The sequence below is a fragment of the Nicotiana tabacum genome, chromosome 13 (assembly GCF_000715075.1).
Source record: "Nicotiana tabacum cultivar K326 chromosome 13, ASM71507v2, whole genome shotgun sequence".
Taxonomy (NCBI): Eukaryota; Viridiplantae; Streptophyta; class Magnoliopsida; order Solanales; family Solanaceae; genus Nicotiana; species Nicotiana tabacum.
In genome coordinates this window covers 81,951,395-81,970,001 of record NC_134092.1, presented here as the reverse complement: position 1 = coordinate 81,970,001, position 18,607 = coordinate 81,951,395, and positions in this window count along the sequence as shown.

Genomic DNA, 18,607 nt, shown 5'->3' with positions numbered 1-18,607 from the left:
ATCAAGAACAAGTACTCGCTGCCGTGTATTGATGGTTTGTTTGACCAGTTGCAGGGTGCTAGTGTGTTCTCTAAGATCGACTTGTGATCAGGGTACCATCAATTGAAGATTCGGGACTCGGATGTTCCGAAGACAGCTTTCCGTACTTGATATGGCCATTATGAGTTTCTAGTGATGTCCCTCGGCTTGACTAATGCCCCAACGGCGTTTATTGATCTGATGAACAGGGTGTTCATGCCATATATTGATTCCTTTGTCATTGTCTTCATTGATGACATTTTGATCTACTCGCGTAGCATGGAGGAGCACGGGCAGCATTTGAGAGTGGTGCTTCTGACCTTGCGAGAACAGAATCTATATGGTAAGTTCTCCAAGTGTGAGTTTTGGCTAGATTCTATAGCATTGTTAGGGCATGTTGTATCAGGCGAGGGTATTAAGGTGGATCCCAAGAAGATTGAGGCAGTTCAGAGTTGGCCTCGTCCGACTTCGGAGGCTGAGATCAGGAGCTTCTTAGGGTTAGCAGGTTATTATCGCCGATTTGTGGAGGGCTTCTCATCTATTGCAGCACCTTTGACTAGATTGACCCAAAAGGATGCTCCGTTCCGTTGGTACGACGATTGCCAGGCGAGCTTTCAGAAGCTCAAGACAGCTTTGACTACAGCACCAGTTCTAGTGTTACCTTCCGGTTCGGGGATGTATACTGTGTATTGCGATGCTTCACGTGTTGGCTTGGGTTGTGTACTGATGCAGGAGAGGAGAGTTATTGCATATGCTTCACATCAGCTGAAGATCCATAAGAAGAATTACCTTATGCACGATTTAGAGTTAGCTGTGATTGTTCATGCTCTTAAGATCTGGAGTCACTCTCTTTATGGTGTGTCCTGTGAGGTTTACACTAATCATCGCAGCTTGCAGCATTTTTCCAAGCAAAGGGATCTCAATTTGAGGCAGCGCAGATGGCTTGAGTTACTGAAGGATTATGACATCACCATTCTTTATCATCCGGGCAAGGCGAATGTAGTTGCGGATGCCTTGAGCAGAAAGGCAGAGAGTATGGGTAGCTTGGCATTTATTTCAGCAGAGGAGAGGCTATTGGTTTTGTACATTCAGTCCTTGGCTAACAGACTTGTGAGGTTGGATATGTCAGAGCTAAGCCGAGTTCTTGCATGCATCGTTGCCCAGTCTTCACTATTGGAGCAGATTAAGGCTCGACAGTTTGATGATCTGCATTTGATGGTTCTTAGAGAGACGGTACTATAGGGTGGTGCCAATGAGGTTTCTTTCAGCGAGGATGGTTTTCTACGACTCCAGGGTCGTCTATGTCTTCCCAATGCCGATGGCTTGAGGGAGAGGATTCTAGAGAAGGCACACAATTCTCGATATTCCATTCATCCAGGTGCTACGAAGATGTATCGCGACCTGAGGCAGTATTATTGTTTGCGGCGGATGAAGAAAGACATAGTTGAGTGTGTAGCTAGATGCCTAAATTGCCAGTAGGTTATGTATGAGCACTAGAGGCCAGGTGGCTTACTCCAGCAGATGACTATACTGGAGTGGAAATGGGAATACATTACAATGGACTTTGTAGTCGGGTTGGCACGGACCTTGCGGATGTTTGATACATTTTTGATCATTATCGACAAGTTGACCAAGTCGGCACACTTCATTCTAGTTGTAACTAGGTATACTTCAGAGAGGATAGCCTAGATTTATATTCAGGAGATAGTTCGGTTGCATGGGGTTCCTGTTTCCATCATATTACAAAGAGGCCCTTAATTAACTTCGCATTTCTGGAAAGCAATACAGAGTGAGTTGGGGACCAGTGTAGAGCTCAGCACAACATTTTATCCACAGACCGACGGGCAGTCGAAATGGACAGTTCAGATCTTGGAGGACATGCTCAGGGCATGTGTGATTGACTTTTGATGTCAGAGGGATCGATTCTTACCTTTGTCCGAGTTTGCTTACAATAACAGTTATCAGTCCAACATCGAGATGGCTCAATTTGAGGCTTTATATGGTCGGCGATGTCGTTCTCCCATCGGGTGGTTTAAGGCCGACAAGGCTAAGTTATATGGTACTGATTTGGTGAAGGATGCCTTGGAAAAGGTAAAGTTGATTCAGGAGTGACTTCGCACAGCACAATACAGACAGAAGAGTTACGCGGATCACTAGGCACATGATTTATCATTTATGGTGGGCGAGAAGGTTCTCTTGAAAGTCTTGCCGATGAAGGGATTATAATATTCAGGAAGAAGGTCAAGTTGAGCCCAAGGTTTATAGGACCATTTGAGGTGTTAAGACGAGTTGGGGAGGTTGCTTATGAGCTTGTCTTACCTCCTAGTCTATCGGGAGTTCATCCGGTTTTTCACGTGTCTATGCTCCAGAGGTATCATGCCGACTTGTCACATATGCTGGACTTCGGCACGATTCAGTTAGATGAGAGCCTGGGTTATGAGGAAGAGCCAGTTGCCATTGTGGATAGGCAGGTTCGCTAGTTGAGATCCAAGGGGATTTCCACGGTAAAGGTCCAGTGGAGGGGCCAACCAGTCGAGGAGACGACCTGGGAGTCCGAGGAGGACATACAGGGGAAAGATCCACACTTATTCAGCACTCCAGGTATGATTCTAAAATCGTTCGAGGACGAACATTTGTTTAAGAGGTGGAGAATGTAACGACCTAACCAATCGTTTTGCCTTATAGAACCCCGTTCCCCTAGATAAGACTTACCGTACGTGCTTTTACTGTTTTATGAGTTACCGGGATGGTTAGTTCGTGTTTTGGAAGGGTTCAGATTGAAATCGGAATACTTGGTTCCTTAAGGTTGGCTTAAAAGGCTAAGTTTGACTTCAGTCAATATTTTTGAGTAAACGACCCTAGGATCAGGATTTTACGGTTCCAATAGGTTCGTATGATGATTTCGGACTTGGATGTATGTTCGGATCGGGTTTTGGATGACCCGGGAGCTTTTTGGTGCCTAATAGTGAAAGTTGGCATTTTGGGTGAATTTCATAAGTTTGGGTTGACGTGAATCTTTACATTATAGACGTCCATTTGGGATTCCGAGCGTAGGAATAGCTTCGTATGATGATTTGGACTTAGGGGCACGTCCGAAAGTGGATTTGGAGGTTTGTAGGTCGTTTCGGGGTCATTTAGCGAAAAATGGAAATTTGAAATTTTTGAAAAGTTTGACCAATGGAGGACTTTTTGATATCGGGTTCGGATTTTGGTTTTGGAAGTTGGAGTAGGTCTATAATGTTATTTAAGACTTGCACGCAAAATTTGGCATCATTCCGAGTTAATTTGATAGGAATCGGACCCGTGAGAATATTTTTAGAAGTTTTTGAGTTCATGAGTTAATCCATGCATTTTGGCGTCTGATTTGTGGGTTTTCATGTTATTTCAGTGTTTCAATCGCTCGAGCGAGTTCGTATGAAGTCGTTAGACTTGTGTGTATATTTGGTGTGGAGCCCCGAGGGCTCGGGTGAGTTTCGGACGTTCGGGAGGTTGAGAAAACAAACTTCAGTTTTTTTGGTGTTTCTTGGCAGCTGTTGTAGGTCTCGCAAATACGAGAATTTGTTCGCATTTGCGAACCTCGCATTTGCAAGAAAGGCTTCGCAATTGCGAAGAATCCTGACTTGGGCAGTGTTCGCATTTGCGGCACTTGGACGCATTTACGATCTCAATACTGTCCGTATTTGCGACTCCTTGGTCGCATTTGCGACCTTGGCAGTAGATGCCCAGGTTCGCATTTGCGATGGATTTGTCGCATTTGCGAACCAATGTAGGACTTAAGCCATTTAGCTCATTTTCTTTAATCTCTTGGGCGATTTTGGAGCTCTTCGAAGGGGTGTTTTCACCTAGCACGTTGAGGTAAGTAATTTCTACATAACATGAGTTAAATACATAGATTATGGGTAGATTAACATGTAAAAATTTGGTAAACTCAAGAGTTTAGATGAAAACCTAGGTTTTGGATAAAAATGGGATTTGACCACGAAATTGGTTATAGAATGTAGTAGAAATCTTATATTTGAGTTCGTGAGGTTATGGGTAACAACTTTCTTCAAATTTTTTTGGAATCCAGGCACGTGGGCCCGGGGGTGAATTTTAGGAATCTTACATTTAGGGTTGTGTAATCACTTTAATAGTTGGAATATGAACTTTTGAACATGTATTGATTAGTTTATATACTATTTGATTAGTTTTGGATTGTTCGGCACCAAATTGAGGGTTTGAGCATAATCTTGGACCGGAAAGTAGGCTTTGAGGCAAGATAAGTCTCTTTTCTAACCTTGTAAGAGAGAATTAACCCCATAGGTGAATTGTGGGGGCTACGTACACACGAGGTGACGAGAGTCCGTACGCAGCTACTAATTATGCTATTGTCCGGGTAGTCTAGGACCTATATCATGCTATACTTACAATGTTTGTACCCTAATTGTTAACGTAATTGCTTAAGTCTTTTGAAACCTGATAAAAGAATTAAATTTCACTTACTTGAATTTGTGAATGGAACACTTGACTATTATTGAGAATTTGTGTTTTTCTTAAAATATTTTCTATTTGTGGAGCGGACCGAACGCCTCGGTAGCAGATAGATGCATCTATGGTTCGTGCCGTTCGATCCTCGGTAGTGCACAATTTAAATATTATGTTAGATCGGGTCGTACGACCTCAGCATAATTTGCGCATGATAAATCTTTGGAACCAATTATAATTGATATTGCTTATTTGTCTTGAGATATAAATTGTTAAATGATGAAAAATAAATTTAGGACTTAATATTTGTGAAGGGATTATTTACTGTTTCTTGTTATTGGGTTTTCAGTATTCTTCATGTAATCCATGCTTAATTAAAATTTTGACATATTATTATTAGCCCATAGTAAGTTTCAAAGTCGACCCCTCGTCACTACTTCTTCGAGGTTAGACTGGTTACTTACTGGGTACATGCTATTTATGTACTCACGCGACACTTTTGCACTTAAATGTGGAGGATCTGAGGTAGGTGCATCTGGATATCAGTCCGGCGCGCACACTTGATTACCACTTCGAGGCTTCACGGTGAGCTGCCTTCTGAGCCTGTTCTGCAGCAGCCAGAGTCTTTCTTTTGATTGTATTTTTCTGTCTATTTCACTTCGGACAGTAGACTAGTATTCTTTTATATATTCTACTAGATGCTCATATACTTATGACACCAGTTCTTGGCACACACTAGTAGACTTGCGGTTTTGGTTTTATTCTATGATTATTATTGCACACAGTTACTTTCGTGTTATTTATTTTAGATATGTTGTTTCCTAAATTCTTTTTAATTTAAGGAAAGTTTAATTACTTGGAAAAGAATTTGTTAAAAAGAGGAAATCACATGACTAGTTGCAACTGCCTAAGGCCTGGAGGGAAATGCATAGCATCGAGCCTGACCACCACCTATCTAACCTCCCCCTCTTGGGCGACCTCGACCCGCATGACTTCCACCCTGATCTGACTGAGCAGAGAGTGTAGCAACTGGTGCAAGGGTCATAGACTGACCTCCTTGTTGCACTGGAACTCTGTAATGACGGGGACAATACTTCTTCACATGCCCCAACACTTCATAGTCGTAACAACCTTGAGCCGAAAATGATGGTGGGGCCTGTGTCAGACCCCTGAAACTAGAATAGCCACTGGAAGAACCGGTACTGATGAACCCTAAACTGATGGAGCATGGTACGAGCTCTGAGCTGTAAGTGCACTGAAAGATCACTTCCCGGGTGAGTACTGTATGAACCATGACTAGCTGATACACCACGATGAACCGAACGAGCCATCTGAGCGGGTTTGTAAGGACGGCCTCTACTGTGATGTGACTGACCTCCAGATGAGGTACAACTGAAACCACCAAATCCACAGGGCCTTTTGCCCTCCCGCTCCTCGTGCTCAAGCCTGTGAACCGACACCAAGCGCCTAGCGATCTTGACCACTTGGTCAATCCTAGCATCCGTCTTGGCCTTTCGGGCCAAACTGTAACACATGCCATAGTTGAGGCCAATGAACCTCTTGATCCTCTCTCTCTCTCTCTCTCTATCTCTGTGGGAACCAACCATGTAGAATGACGGACCAAATCTGGGAATCTCATCTCATATTGAGTCATGGTCATATCTCCCTGGCGCAGCTACTCAAAATCTCTACGCAGCTCCTCTCTTCGAGTTTGTGGAACAAACTTCTCTAAGAAGAGAACTGTGAACTCATGCCACATAAGTGGTGCTGTGCTAATTGGCCTGCTCAACTCATAGGCTTGCCACCATCTGTAGGCTGCCTCTGTCAGCTGAAAAGTAGTAAATGCAACTCCACCTGTCTCCAAAACACCCAATGTGCGAAGAATCCGCTGACACCTGTCTACAAAGTCCTGATCATCCTCTGACTCCTCCCCACTGAACTCTGGAAGCTTAAGCCTCCCGAACCGCTCCAATATCTTCTGCTCCTTATCACTCATAGGTGGGCCAACCTCGGCCCGAACAACAACAACCGGATAGGCTGGTAGTACCCCCGGTGTCTAGAGTTTGGGCACCTCCCCCGGCCCATGAAGTGGCTGGTGCAGATGAAACTGCAACTGCCTGAGCCAAGCTCGTGCACACAGTCAAAATCTGGGCTAAGGCCTCCTAAAGTCCTGGGATCACAATGGGTACTGCTGGTGCCTGAGCTAGTCCCACCGGCTCAACAACATCTGGTACCTGCTCCTCAGTTGGAGCAACTGGTGGCTCCACAGGTACTGCTCTAGATGTAGTACAAGCCAAACCTTGGCCTCTACCACGGCCCCAGCCTATCGTGGCCCTAGCTGTTGGTACTGGTGGCAGTCTGCATGTTCCAGTCGCACGTGTCCTCACTATCTGTGAGAGAATAGAAGAGTCAAGGTTCAAACTTTGGAAATAACAAATTTGCACGATAAAAATGCAAGAAAGTGAAGTTTCCTAATAGTTCGATAGCCTCTCGAAGATAAGTCCAAACGTATCCATACCGATCCGCAAGACTCTACTAAAATTGCTCGTGACTCATAAGACCTAAGCAACCTAGTGCCCTGGTACCAACTTGTCACAACCCATAATCCACAAGTCGTGATGGTACCTAACCCAACCCGCTAGCTAAGCCATCAGTCACATAATAATAATGAAGTCTATTAAACATGGTCTAATGACTTAACAGTGGAAGTATGTCATAAAGTATTTGAGAATAAAATCATAGTACTACTAAAACCAACCCCAAAACCTAATGTCAACGAGTACACGAGCACTACTGAATAACAAGATACAAGAAAAATCCTCTAATACAACTGTCTGAATAAAAGAATAGTAAAGATAAAGATAACAAAAAGAGAACTTCAAGGACTACAGACGATATGGAAGCTACCTCGTAGTCTCCCAAAAGCTGGCAACAATTCAAGTATGAAAATCACCTCAACCGGATGTACCTGGATCTACACACTAAGTGCAGAGTATAGTATGAGTACAACTGACCCCATGTACTCAATAAGTAACAACACCAACCTTGGGCAGAGAGCAGTCACGAGATCAGAAAAATAGTCAAATACCAATATCAGTAACCGATAACTATTTAGAATGTAAAGGATAAACCATAGAAATAGTAGCTCAATGATATCATGTCCGGCTTGTTCACATTTTGAAATTTAGACATTGCTTTCAAGTATAACAGCTAAAGCCTAACACAAATAAAGCATATCAATTATCAGTTAGCAAGAGGAAAGTACATCTCTATGCCAACACATAGAGTATACATGTAAATCAACAGTATCATAGTGGATCCATCAAAAATATTTACACTTAGCACTGTATGTGTGCTTGGCATAATTGCCCAACGTCAAGCACTCGCACTCAGTAGGTACCTGCGCTCACTGCTGGTATGTTAGACTCTGGAGGGGTAGATCCTTCCCAAGCACTAATCATAATCATTTAGCCCAATAGTGAGGCCAGGTGCACGCGTCACCCCCAAAATAATAACACTTAGCCCAATACGGGCCTGGCGTACACGTCACCTCGAAATCAGTACAAAATCGGCTCTAAGGCCCAAACTCAGTTAATTACCGTTCAAGTCTCAGATAAACACATCTCAACTACTTAGTTTAACAGTATTACCCTTAAGCAGTATCAACAACATGTAAGGAATCAAATAAGACATACTAAGACGGAGATATCATACACGAATATAGTATCATGATTGCGAACATGTGTGCAAATAAGGTATATAAATCAGAAACAACAAGAATAGCCCTATCAAGTCTCAAACAGTTCAGATAATCAAACAAGTTGAGAAAATGTGGGGATAACATGATATGATAGCAAAACAAGCCCGGTAATAGTCTAAAAGCCTCTGCAAACCATGTACACACCACTGCACGCACACACGCTCATCATCTAGCGTGTACGTCACCCCAATATCTTTTATATAACGTAGTTCTCAAAGTTAAATACCCTCATTTCCAAGTTTAGATGTATTACTTACCTCAAAATGCGCAAATCAAAACTCCAACAAGCCCTTACCACGCGTATAGGCATCCAAACGACTCGAATCTAGTCACAAACAACTCTATATCAACAAATAATGCCGTAGGAAACAACTTCAAATAATAAAGTTTCGATCTTTATCAAAATTAAAAAGTCTACTCAAAACGTCATCCTCGGACTCGCACCTCGGAACCCCACAAAATTAATAAATTCTAGACACCCATTCGATTACGAGTCCAACCATACCAAAACCATCCATTTCCGACCTCAAATCTACCTTCAAACCTCCATTTTTCATTTTTGAAAAGTTTCCACAAAATCTCTAATTTCTTCACTTTAATTCACTAATTAAATTCTAAACACAAAGATGGAATCATGAAATAATAACAAATCCGAGTAAAAAATACTTACCCCGGTCCAAATCTTGAAAATCCCCTCCAAAATCGCCTAAAATCGAGCTCGACAACACATAATATGAAATAATAACTATAACCCTCAAAATGGGATTTTAAATATGCTACCCAGGTGTTCCTCTTCGTGAACGCGGAAAATGTCTCACGCTCGCGAAGCACAAAAGATACTAGATGACAAAATCTCTTATGCGAACGCGACAACCGAGTCGCGAACGCGATGATCAAACATCCTAAAGCTTCGCGATCGCGGTCCAGATCTCGCGACCGCGAAGAACAAATGCCTGCCACCCCTGAACCTTACCTCCCTTCTATGCGAACACGTCTCCTATCTCGCGTTTGCGATGAACAACCTGCCTCACCTTCGCGAACGCATCCCTCAACTCGCGAACGCAAAGAATAATTCCATCAGCCACCAAACAACCCTTCGCGATCACGATCCTCCCTTCGCAGTCACGTATAATGAAACCAGATGCATAGTTTAAGCAGTCAAACAAAGTCCAAAATGAAGCCGAATTTGATCCGAATCAAACCAGAGGCCCCCGGGACCCCGTCCGAACATACCAACTAGTCCTAAACCAGAATACAAACTTAGTCGAAGCCTCAAATCACATAAAACAATATAAAAATCATGAATCACACCCCAATTCATGCCTAATAAAGCTAATGAACTTCCAACTTCTAAAACCAATGCCGAACCATATCAAATCAACTCCGAATAACCTCAAATTTTGCACTCTAGTCCCAAATGATATAGCAGACCTATTCCAACTCCCGAAACCAAAGTTCAAACCCGATATCAATTAATGCAACTCTCGGTCAAACCTCTCGAACTTCCATACCTTCAAGTTTTCAAGTTTTGCCAATTCGGGCCAAAACGGCCTACGGACCTCCAAATCAATATCCGGACATACGCCCAAGTCCAAAATTATCTTACGAAGCTATTGAGACTATCAAAACTTCATTCCGGAGTCGTCTACACAAAAGTAAAACACCGGTCAACTCTTTCAACTTAAGCTTTCAACCTTGGAACTAAGTATCCCAATTCACTCTGAAACCTCCCCGAAACCAATCCAACCACCCTGGCAAGTGACATAACCACAAATAAACATAGAAGGAGCGAGAAATAGGAAAACAGGACTACAATACATAAAATGACCGGCCGGATCGTTACATAAGGTCCATCTTTGACCAACTTGAAATTCTATCCAGATTAATATGACTTAGACAGAAGTGCACAGATAAGTTTTACTCAATTTTGAATAACATTTTCTCTTCTGAGATAGACTAATATTATTTTGTCAGGAGAGACATTAATTAGCAATAACAAGGTCATGCATTCATGTACCACAAGAAATAAAATGTTTATCAGGCTCAATAACACCAGAGTTATTCGTAAAATATACGAAATATCCATCTCTTATTTTGCCTAATAATCAAAATTAAATTCCTTCTAACAAAAGGTACATATATTGCATCCTTTAAATTAATGTCTTATCACTATTTAAAGGAAAATTTAACAAGTAATACGACAAATTGCGTAAAGTTATTGTGGAGTTGAGATAGAAAACATTAAATTGATCATAATAAGTCAAAATACTGAATAATAAAATTCAGACTGCATTCAACATATATATATATATATATATATATATATATATATATATACATAAATACATCTCGAATAATAAATTTCGATGGGAAAAGAATCATTTATCCAAATTATATTATATAATACAAGAATTATACAATCCAAAAAGAAACAAAACCATCTCAGATGGAGAGCACACTGTTATTTTCAATCAGTTGTATATATAGCCATTTAATACGAAGATTTCAAAGGCACTACCCATATATATTCATGCATCTTGAATAGCAAATTTTATGAAAAATGAACTATTCATGCAACATACATATATAATGCCAGATTCATTCACTCCAATAAATTAAAGCAGACCCAACTCAGATGGAGAGTATACTGTTAATTTAAGTCAAGTAAACATCATAATTAATAGCTCTAGTTCCATTGATCCAACTTGTATACTCAGACGAAGAGTAAGTACATGATAGAAATTACTAGTATTTTACCTAGTGAGCTTACAATAAATTTATCCGATATGGGGAAGACCTAAAATCAACGCATAAATTTATTAATCGCTTGAAATTAATAGTGGAAAATCATAGAAATATATTTCTATCACCATTTAATCATGATTGCATTTTAATTACAAAATTGATTCAACCTTTAAGCTTTGATAGAGAGTCAATACATGTTATCAATAACTAGTAACTATACTGTAATGATCCGATCGATCGTTTTGAGATCTATCTTGCCATTCTGCAGTTTGAGGCCTTGAGTAGCTTCACTTCAGGTATTATGACTTGTACGTGTGGTCGGAATTGAATTTTGGAAAGTTCGGGATTGATTTAGAAAGAAAATTCTAATTTCAAAAGATTTAAATTGGTATAATTGACTAAGGTTTGAATTTTGACTAAACGACCTCGGAATCGGGAATTGAAGGTTTTAATAGGTTTGTATGATGATTTCGGACTTGGGCGTATATTCGGGTTGAGTATCGGATCATCCGGGAGCGATTTAGCGTTTATTATTAAAAGTTAACATTTTAAAAGTTTTAGAATTTCCTAAGTTTGGTTTGGAGTGGGATTTGGTGTTGTTGATGTCCGTTTGGGATTTCAAGTCTTGGAATAGGTTCGTATCGTGATTTGTGACCTGTGCACAAAGTTTGGCGTCATTCCGAAATGTTTTGATATGAATCGGACGCGTTCGTCGAAGTTTAAAGGTTTGGAAGTTTAAAGAAGGGTTTTGATCGTCGATCCATAGTTTTGATATTGTTTGGCATGATTTGAGGCATCAACTAAGTTTGTAATGTGTTTTGGGATGTGTTGGTATAATTGGTTAAGGTCCCGAGGGCCTCAGGTAGATTACGGACGGTTAACAGATCGATTTTTAGACATAAGGAAAAGCTGGAGGATTCTGGTTGCTGGTGCAACCGTTTTTGCGGAAGCTTCATCGCAGAAACGACCTCGCAGAAGTGATGCAGTGGACCACAGAAGCGGCTAGAAGGGAGCTGGGTAGAGGTCGCAGGTGTGAAGGAATTCCCGCACCTGCGTGACCGCGAAAGTGGATCGGGGGCCGCAAAAGCAATTGGGAGTAAAATGGTTGAGGTCGCAGGTGTGAAGAAATTCCTTCACTTACATGATCATAGATGCAACCATTGGAGCGCAGGTTCTGACCTTGCTGGGGAGGCTGGGATCGCAGATGCGGTCAAATTCCGCAGAAGCGGAACCGCACCTGCGGATGAAACATCGCAGAAGCAAAGGTGCAAAAGCGCTGGAGGGGCCGCATATGCGGAGGTTGAGGGGTCTGAGGGGAGCCGCAGAAGCGGCTAATGTTCCGCAAATGTGAAAATGTCGTTGGGCAGAGGACTTGGTTTTATACGGGATTTGGCCTATTTTCTTTCATTTTCACTTGGTTGGGGCGATTTTTGGAGAGCTTGAAGGGGGAGATTTTCATCAAGCAACACAAGGTAAGTGATTCCCACCTATTATAAGTTAAATACATTGTTTGTATATGGATTTAAACATGGAAATTAGTAGAAATTTGGGATTGTGGTAGAAAACCTAGAATTTGGTATTTTTGGATTTTGACCACGAAATTGGACATGAAATTTGGAATAAGTTATATATTTTAGTTCGTGTTATTATGGGTAAAGTTTATCTTCGAAATCTTTCGGAATCCGGGCATGTGGGCCCGAGGGTTGTCTTTGTTGGCTTTTTGAGCGGAGTTGGAAATTATTATAAATTGTTAGATTATATGTATTGGGGTATATTTTGATTGGTTTGCACGTTGTTTGACTAGTTTTGAAGAGACGGGCATCTTGTTGAGGTGTTTGAGTGGCATTGGAGCTGATAATCGAACTTTGGAGCGAGGTAAGTCTCATGTCTAACCTTGTGAGGGGGAAACTACCCCTAGGTGATATTTATTGTTATGTGCAACTAGTTGTGGGTGCTACATATGCACGATGTGACTAGAATCCGTATATAGCTAAAGCATGTTTATGTCCGGGTAGACGTAGGATTTTATCATGTAATAATTGAATTATTTGAATTCGTTCTGCTGGCTTAATTAATTAAAGTTATATCTGAATTTGATTTAGAAATAAATATATTTATAATAGGCCGAGCCTTAACACTTTGAGTTGTGGGCGATTTATTTGAGAAGCGTAAAGATTTAATTCATGTAAGGCCCCGTAAAAATTTCGCCATGTGGATTCTAGTTTTGTGGTGCCGAGGTCTGGTAATGAGTACGGATGTTAGGGTGATTTTGGTGATTCTCTGGCAGGTGGATAGGCCCAATTATAGAGGAGACTCTGCCGAAATATTTGGAAAATTTGGGAGTTCGTCAAATTTGGGGGATTGCGATAGGTGAAAGGAGGAGATGAATTATGTTGGGTGTTTTGGGCGGACTCTACTCATCATTCGAGGACGAATGATCCTAAGTGGGGAAGGATGTTAGGCCCCGTAAAAATTTTGCCAAGGGATTCTAGTTTTGTGGTGCCGAGGTCGGGTAATGAGTACGAATGTATGGACTTTTTGGGTTTAAGAGTGCACTGAGGAGTTGATAGAAATTTTTAGCAGAAGATGACAATTCTGCAGTCTGTTTCACGACCGCAAAACTGATTTGTGGGCCGCATATCCATCGCATAGTTGAGCAGAGAGTTGTTGAATTTTGGAAGTTGTTTTGCGCCCATTCTGAGGTCGCATAATTCATTCTGCGGCCGCATAAGTGGTCTGCGGACCGCAGAACGGTCGCAGACCTGACCAGTCTAGCCTATATTTTTGAGGACCATTTCGCAATCCAGTTTGCGGACCGCAGACGTGGTCTGCGGTGCATTCAGCAACCACAGACTTGAGTTCGAGGGGTCCATTTTTCTATTTTTATAACCCGACCCCATTTTTATAAATAGCCTTTGGGGCTCATTTTGGGGCAATTATCTGATGATTTTTGAGAGAGGTAAGAGCATTTTAGAGAGAGAAGGAGAAAACCTAACACTCTAATCATCTAATCTTGCACCAACCTTCAAGAATCAAGGAAACCAACCACTAGATTATTATCTATCTGGGTAAGTCCTACTTCTAAGCTTTCATGCAAGAGGTTATGAGTTCTAGTATATTGTGGGGGTTGGAAATAGGCCATGCATGTGACCATAGGTTGTAGTATGTGGCATTAATGAATCATTTTGGTTAGTTTCTTGTTGAAATTGGTTGAGGGGCGAAGGGATTACCATTGTAGAGTTTTGTAGTCTATTTTGCATACTAGGTGTTTGACAAAATTCCTAAGAGAGTTACACCATGTGAATCCTTATAATTATTATCCGATTTTTGCTACCTTCTTATGGATTGTTATTGCTAGAAGTGTTGGGACATTATAGTAACTTAAGAAAAGCTCAAACAAGGTATGTTGGCTAAACTCCTGTTTTAGAATTGAACCCCACAATGGCCTTGTAAGTCCCGTGTTTCTCATTATAATTTGATTATTTCGAACAAGCCTTGTGTCAAAATATATATGGGTTCAAATTGTATTCCAAACATCCTTCTTTGTTGAGTTACTATTTGAGAAGGTGATTAAACATGGGCTGTGTGTTAATATGTTATGATTTGAATCGTTATTCTAATGAAAACTAGCATGTCTAATTGTGTAAGAAATCACATGTGTCTAAGACCCTTAATTTGGTTAGTTGCTCAAATGTGTATCTAAAGTCTTGAATTAAAATGCCTTGTTGTTGATAATCCATAAGGATGCTTGAAAGTGTAAGGAGGGGGTTGGATATGGAAAGTGTGGCCACTGTGCCAATAATGAGAGTTATACTTGTGCCCAAACGTGGCTGTTTTAACTAATGCTATACTTTGTAAGTGTTTCCAATGTGTCTTTAGCTCTTATATATATTCATGAGTTGAAATTGTGTATGGACCTTTTTGGGAAAAGGGTTTTAAGATTAAATGATGTGTTACTCGTTTATGCTTCTAACTTGTGCTTTGATTGCCAACCATTTTACTTCATTTCTTGAAAAGGAATTCATTGTGTTTAAGTCTTCATTGCTAATAAACTTAAAGTTGTGATTTACGTAATATTCTATATGTTGATGTTTGATGGTGATACTTGAAAGTAAAGAAAAGAAAGTGTTGAATATGAAATATGGCTATCGTGCCATGAATAAAGAATCTTGTGAATGGCCAAAAGAGCCAAGGAAATATTATTGTTGTAAGTAGTTGAAAATACTAATGAAGGTTTATACAATATGAAAGATGATGAGGTGAATACATTTGTAATTAAACTACCTTTGTGTGAAAAAATAAAAAAAATATTTTTGGGAGTATCATTAGCAAACCGAGGAAGGGTGGGTCATAAGGCCCACACCAGAAACTACATGTGTCAGTGTAGGGGTGGATTGTGATGGATTGTGATTATTCCCCTTGTTTGGGATGAGATTGATATTAGTTGTGAATTGGAAAGTCAACCCACATGGCATATGTGGGAAGGCGGCCTGGCCGATCGGGTGGAGATCGGACGCCATGTTGCGCACATGGTGGAACTACACTTGGTAACACCCCTTTTTCGCATTACATGCCAAACCACATTGTCTGTGGGGAGATGGCGTAGCCGATCGGGCGTGATCGTACTCTGTGATAAAACCACGATGGTATATCGGTGCTAATGATCTCCCAACCAAATATATATACTCCCTATGTTTCAATTTATGTGAACCCATTTGACTGGACACGAAGTTTAAGAAAAAAGAGAAGACTTTTGAACTTGTGGTATAAAATGAGGCATATATATTTTGTGTGGCTATAAATCATTGCATAAAGGTAAATTGTTTCCAAATAAGGAAAGAGGTCATTCTTTTTGGCATGGACTAAAAAGGAAATAGGTTTACATAAATTGAAACGGAGGGAGTATTATATTTTTGTATTATGAAAACTGGTATGTGTTAACTTGCATTTGGATATTGTTGATTGTGACTTGCTGTTTCTATGGTTTTCCCTTTCTTATAATGGTATTCTATTTTGAAAGTGGACATTTAGCTTTACATACTAGTACTATTATATATGTACTAACGTCCCTTTTGCCGGGGGCGCTGCATCTTCAATGGATGCAGGTGATTCGTCAACAGGTGTTTTTGACCATCATTAGCAGTCACTCTCTATTCAGCAGATTTTGGTGAGCCCTACTCTGTTCTGGGCTTCATGTCATATGACGTTGTACGTTACATTTTGAGGTATAGCCGGGGCCTTGTCGCCGGCACATCCATACTACTCTTTTGTTATACTTAGAGGCTCCGTAGATAGGTTGTGGGTTGTATATGATGTCAGGAATTAAACTAGTAAGTGTTGGTATTTGGGCGAACATGTTTTCATCATATCAGTAAACTTATTATATTTTGGAAATCATAAATGAATATTCTTTAGTAATGGAAAATATTGTGGAACACTTGACTCTTCTCATGTTTATCACATGTACTGGTTCTTATATTGTTAACGGGCAAGGTTGGATAGAAGGCATCTAACACACTTTCTTAACCGGGGTATCTCATTTGAACGCCGGTCGCGCTCCCCGAGATCGGGGCATGACAATTTGTTATGTGCTCATGTACTGTATTGTAAACACGTGTCTCGTGATTCGATAACTTCCTTCCTTTTCTTGTGGAGCGGGCCGAACACCTCGACAATATATAGATGCATCTATGGTTTGTGTCGCACGACCCTCGGCAGTGTACACATTATTCTGGATCGGGCCGAACGACCTCGGCGGAATCATGCGTTATATCGCCATTAGTCCGAATATTCACGAGATAAACCTTCCGCTGATGCCCGGCATTTTATGGTATTCCTTATTTAATTGATATTGACACTTGACATTTTTCTGACTTGTTAAGGTAGAATATAAGATTTAGAAATTATGATTTAAAAGAAGTAATTGGAAGATTATGTAACATACAGATTTACTCCATCATTGCCGTATGCTTCATATCTGATTTTGTTTTATTATATTGCTTTATTGGACCTTTAGTAATTGTCGATGTCGGCCCCTCGTCACTACTTCTCTGGGTTAGGTTAGATACTTACTGGATACACGTTGATTTACGTACTCATGCTGCACTTCTGCACTAAATGTGCAGGATCTGATAGGTTCATTTAATGGTTACCTTGGCGTAGGCGCACCTGTTGAGGAGACTTTATGTGAGCTGCATTCTAGGCTACGCATCGCGGTCCACCGAGTCTCCATTGTACTATTTATTTTATTCTGACTTATTACATTTGGGACAAGTGTTGTATTACTATTGTACTCCTTAGAAAATGCTCATGCACTTGTAACACCGGGTTTTGGGGGTTCCTACTGGTTGTTCGTTATTGTAATTCACGTAGTTATTATCATTTTACCCTGTAAATTCCATTTTAGACTATTTAAGTAATAGAGATTATGATTTCGAAATTAATAAAATGAGTAAATAAATTGATAAATCAACGTTGGCTTGCCTGACGGCGGCGTTAAGCGCCATCACGACCTATAGTGGATTTTGGGTCATGACAGCTTGGTATCAGAGAGTTAGGTTTACTTAGGTCTCAGGAGTCATGAGCAAGTCTAGTAGAGTCTTGCGGATCGGTACAAAGATGTCTGTACTTATTATCTTCGAGAGGCTACAGGGCTGTTAGGAACACTTCCCTTCTTGATTTCCTCATCGTGCAGTTTGATTCCATTGAGGCTTGTGCCTTTATTTCCTTCCTACTCAATCTTATGCGACGTGAAGCGCTTGTTGTCAATTGGACGTCCAGGAGTTGTATTGGTACTGGAGACGTGGTACCGGATGTTTTTCCCTGCGTGTTCGGGTAGGCTATTATCGTCGCCTTGTGGAAGGGTGTTCTGTCATTTCGGTTTAGTATCTGTACTTTTTATGGTTTTGAGGCTATGCACTGATTTCTATGATATTCATGCATTGTTATCGCACAGTGTTGGTGTAATGGTAGGGAGCTTGCCTATGTGTTGAGACAGTTAATTATTTGAAAGGATGATTTTTTGGTGCATAAGTTAGAGGTTCAGCATTTAATTCTAGCAAAGGAAGAGCAATCGGACTATGGATGTTTAGGCTTTGGTTGATGGAGTAACGAGACTTGATATTTTCAAGCGTGGTGGAATTCTCATTTGTGATGGGCATCGTCATCTTTGTTGGAACGCATTAAGGTCCGCCGGTGTTATAGTCTTCTTTGATTTTGCCTTCGGGGCAGGGTGTTGTGTAATGGTGCCTACGACACGGTTGTTAGAGATAGCGGTATGTAGCGGTTCCGAATCGAATTGGTAAATCTAATGATGTTGGCTTGAGAAAATGATCTTCCAGGAGGTTTGAAGTGGGTAGCAATTCAGTAGTTCAGGTGCTACAAGTATGAATTTTGATTTGAGGCAGAAATTGTGCAGCGAAGGAGGAGGAAGGGCATAGCGGGAGGTGTCTCACGGTAGTTGAATTACTAGCAGGCCAATTATGAAAAGCGGAGGTCGAGAAGTTGCTTAAAGGAGACGGTTTGAATGAAGTGGGAGTGGCCGAGTAGCATATGGACTCTGTGGTAGGATAGACATGTGCTTTTAGAAAGTTTAGGGCGATTTGGGAATCGTGATGGAGG